The sequence below is a fragment of the Miscanthus floridulus genome, chromosome 4 (genome assembly GCF_019320115.1).
Source record: "Miscanthus floridulus cultivar M001 chromosome 4, ASM1932011v1, whole genome shotgun sequence".
In the NCBI taxonomy this organism is placed as follows: Eukaryota; Viridiplantae; Streptophyta; class Magnoliopsida; order Poales; family Poaceae; genus Miscanthus; species Miscanthus floridulus.
The window spans coordinates 5,456,184-5,459,987 of record NC_089583.1 but is presented as its reverse complement, the minus strand read 5'-3'; the positions used below and the strand labels follow the sequence as shown (position 1 = coordinate 5,459,987).

The following is a 3,804-nucleotide window of genomic DNA, read 5'->3' as shown; positions in this document are numbered from 1 at the left end:
TTCCGAGAGTCTGGCACTCGGCAAAGACTCTTTACCGAGTGCCCGAGCATTTTCCCTCGGTAAATCCTCAGGCCCTCGGCAAAGATGCTCTGTCCGGTAGTGGGAGCTAGGCCTTCACCACAGTCGCAGTGGCCGAGATGAGTGCACGTTGTATTTTTTTCATTTGTTGTTCACTTGGTGACGGACTTGTGATATACTTGTGATGCACTTGTGGATTTATTTGGATGGACTTGATCACTTATTATTATATATGTGATATACCCTTAAACCCGGCTTGATCCGCTTCTTTTTTCATCCGGAACAGTGTTTTCCTCTTACAAATTCCTTCAGATTCATCTAGATTCCTCCAGATTCCTCCAAAATTCCTCCAAGCGAACGGGGCCATATATTGTGATGGATGTGATATGTGCGGATGGATGTGTGGATGGATGAGATATATATGTGATGGATGAGATATATATATGATATATGCTTGTATGAATTTATTTGTCACGATGGAATGTAAAAAAAATCAAAAAATGTTGTTTTGGGTCACTTTGCCGAGTGTTGCACTCGGCAAAAGACTCCTTTGCCGAGTATAGCTTACCCCGCTATCTAGTTCCTCTCTCTCAAAAAGGGTCTTTTGCCGAGTGTAGCTTACCCCGCTATCTAGTTCCTCTCTCTCAAAAAAAGAAAGCTCCACTTTCTAAAAAAAGACCTCAAACAAGCAGGGCTCGATCGCAGATCAACTGAGTGTCAACAGTCAACGTTGCTCATCTCTCGACAATGCCGGTATCTGATGGATCTCCTGAAGATGGAGCTGCTGGGTCTGAAGACGGGGCTGTGGCCGCTCGGCCTGTCAGGAAGCGCAAGCCCAACTCGTTACATGCTGTCAGGCCCACAATTGTTGAGGCAGTAGATAAATAGGGAGGTGTGTAACGAGGCGGAGGAATAGCGCGACGCTCCCATGGCGATGGCGACCTAGCTAGGGTTACCTAGGGTTTGGCGACTCCTCCAGCTGACGGCCCTAGGAGGATCTCAGCCCACTCCCCTAAAGTTCCCCTCCACTTGGTCGCGCATAGTCAGCCCTGCACAACTGCCCAGCCTTGGCAGGAAGGCGGTGGAACAACGAGCGAGCATGGATCACGTGACAGGGAAGTAAGGTTGAAAACGGACGGAATGAATCCCGTTCCGTCCGCATCCGTATACCGTATTTTTCTGACCATTTTTGTTTTTCTAGAAAATACGGAAACGGGACTAGAAATGGGATGAGGTGCACTAGGACCGGTACCGAAAATGGTTGAGGCTTTGTCCATCCGTATTTTTGGTATCCCATTTTCAACCGGGATATCCTGCTTTCATTCCGTTTTTATTTACAGACCTGCTCAGTCCATAGAGGCCCAATTTGGCCCAAGACAAACCCTAACCTGCTCAGTCCCTGTTGCATCCTCCTCCCCATCTAGCCGCCACAGGCACAGTCCCTCTTCCTCCAATCCTCCATTCAGCCAAGCAGAAAACTTGATGATACATGCATGTATGAGTTGAACATTGGTTTCACAGGACAAATCAAATCTTTGACTTAAGGTTGCTAAATTCTTCAGAACAGCTTAGTCAGATTTGTCGGAGCCCTGGTGATATAATGGATCGCCACAACAGGCTGATGGACTGCATCTGACATCAGTTTTATGGTTAGGGGGGAAAAGAGAAAATGCAAGTGCCATATTGGTAGAAGCTATGAATTACTTCCCGTCATGCTGTGACATAACTTCTTTTGTGCCCTACAGAGCTGCCCTCATTTCTGTGACCATGAGTGAAATCGAACAGGAAAAGCGCTCGTGGCATGGTGTGACATGGATGTTTGTACCAAGATGGAACATATATGGTCATCTTTGAGGTGTGTGTGGTGAGGGGTATGTGATATCATATTGTTGCTGCTTGCTGCTGCTGCAGATCTAATTTGAGTTCTTTATTAACTAAACAGAATCAAGCCTTAATGTGGTGAATATTAAGGATCTACATTATCTACATTAAGTACAGAGCCATATGGCATCTACATGGCTCAAGTTAGGACCCTAATAAGCATCTAACTTCTGCAATTAATTGAGTTGGTCATCATGTTTAGGCTGAGTTGAGATCATGCTCAAGTTTAATCACATGTTTAAGCTAAGATGAAGCTAACAGTATGTACAATATAGTATGTCAGTATGAGATATCACTTGCTTAACTGAACTCACAACAGTAGGATTTCATTATGAAATTCAGTACAGGAACATCTAGTGCAATAATCAAGTTGTTAAGAGGTGGTGTGTAATACAAAAGAAAGCAACCCTCTGGAAGGACATGAGGAGAACACATAAATCGTATGAAATAATTAATGAACTTGTTTGACTTATATTGCAAAACTACCGAGGGTACCTTGAGGACAGCAAGTACTCTTCTTCTAGGCTATACTGCCTAGTCATGTCCTGAGCGCTTCTTCCTTCAAGGTGAGATCTTCTTATACTAGTCACCAATTTCTCCCCTGCAACATTGTCCAAAACATACTCCATTGCTTGAAAGGATTCGAGTGCCATCTCCACTTGTCTCATGGTTGGCCGCTGGTCTAGATTCAGTTTCACACATGTCGCGGCTAATATAGCAACTTCTTCAACCTGTTTCCCTCCCTCCTTGATAACTTGCCAATCTAATATTTCAGTCAGTCTACTTGATTCAAGTAGGCCAATGAAATGTGCAATAAGACCTTCTTCCTCTGAGGACACATATGAAAATGGCTTCTTCCTAGTAAGCAATTCAATAAGAACGACTCCAAAGCTGTAAACGTCACTCTTCTTTGTGAGCCGCCTCGTGTAGCAGTAAGTAGGATCCATGTATCCTATTGTTCCTTGCACCTTGGTTGTTATTCCTGTCCGATCAAATGGAATGTGTCTTGAAGCTCCAAAATCCGATACCTTCGATGTTAGAGTATCGTCGAGAAGTATATTTGTGGACTTGATATCTCTATGAATTATAGGGATTGAAACAGTTGAATGAAGATAGACAATGGCTTTGGCTATGTTTGTCGCGATCCTCAACCTATCGTTCCATGCCAACGATTTTGGTTCCGCGACATGAAGGTGGTGGTACAGGGTTCCATTGGAAACAAACTCATAGACGAGTAAAGGCACTTCTGTCTCTAGGCAACATCCAATCACGATATTTATGTGGCTTACCTGTGACAAGATGGCAACCTTTTATGAACTCGTCAATCTCTCTTTGAACTGCAATCTTTGACTTCTTGATAGCAAAAATAAGGAAAATGGACCCTAGGCCCATTTACTTTGGATTTTGGTGTTTGATGACTAACAAAACCAAATTAGACTAATGAATTTGCAAGCGATTGTTTTGTAGTCCAATAGGGTGCAAGACGTGACTTGGATGAAGTCGACATGATGATCCGATGATCAACACCATAAGCAAGACCCTAGAAGCACAAAAGAAGACCCAAGATATCAAGCATAGTACAAGCACGAAGATAGGAACCAAGCCAGACGCAAGATCGTGAAGAAACGAGCTCACAGATGTGACCGGACGCAGCACTAGACACAGCCCTTATAGTGACCGGACGCTCCGATCAAGAGGCTCGGTAACAGCAGGCGTCAGCAGCAGCGACCGGACGTTGAGGAGTGAAAGTGTCCAGACGCACCGATGGCACTATTCATCATCCCGGCAACACACTCAGCGTTGACCAGACACTGGCGGCTAATCGACCGGACGTAGGAACAATAGCGTCCGATTGAGTACAGAGAGGTTCCAGAGCGGCGAAGTTGCGACCGAACGCATTTGGTG

At 44.8% G+C, this 3,804-nt stretch overlaps 1 pseudogene; it reads right to left on the bottom strand.

Annotated features, from left to right (window-relative positions):
- Positions 1-2,381: 2,381 nt before the first annotated feature.
- LOC136547957 (wall-associated receptor kinase 3-like) lies at positions 2,382-3,291 on the bottom strand (annotated as a pseudogene).
- Between the last annotated feature and the right edge of the window lie 513 nt (positions 3,292-3,804).